This window comes from Crocuta crocuta, unplaced genomic scaffold, assembly GCF_008692635.1.
Source record: "Crocuta crocuta isolate KB4526 unplaced genomic scaffold, BGI_CrCroc_1.0 scaffold224, whole genome shotgun sequence".
NCBI classification, from domain to species: domain Eukaryota; kingdom Metazoa; phylum Chordata; class Mammalia; order Carnivora; family Hyaenidae; genus Crocuta; species Crocuta crocuta.
Window position 1 is genome coordinate 258,900 of NW_027529545.1, and position 547 is coordinate 259,446.

Here is a 547-nt window from a genome sequence, read left to right on the forward strand (position 1 = left end):
CGCCTCTCCTCCTCTCCCGCCGGCTTGGCACCCTTGCTGGGCCTTTGACCCGGCCCGTCTCTGTGACAAGTTCCGGCCGTGAAAGAAGTTGGAAAAAGGAGGGTATTCACCATCAACCGAGACTTCAGAGCCCGAGTGACTGTGCCAGCGCCCTCTGCTGCCGGAGTGCCACCGCCTGGGTGGTTTAGCAACAATAGCCCGTTATGTTCCCAGCGCTGGAGGCTGGCGGTCCCAGACCTGGGTCTGCTCAGGCAGGGCCCTCCTCTGGGCTGCGGGGGGCCACCTCCCGGCCTCCACGTGGCAGGAGGAGGAGCCTGCATAGGTCGCTGGGGTCTCTCCATAGGGCACTAATCCCAACACGAGGTTGCGCCTTCTGGACATGGTCCCTCCCTAAGGCCCCCGTCTCCAAATGCCATTGCATTGGGGGTTAGGTTTCAACATGGGCATTTTGGGGGGGGGATCCATTCAGCCCATGACAACAACCAAATATAACTTGTAGCACCTGATTGGGCCCCCGCCAGAGCAAACACCTATAACAGGCGCCCGG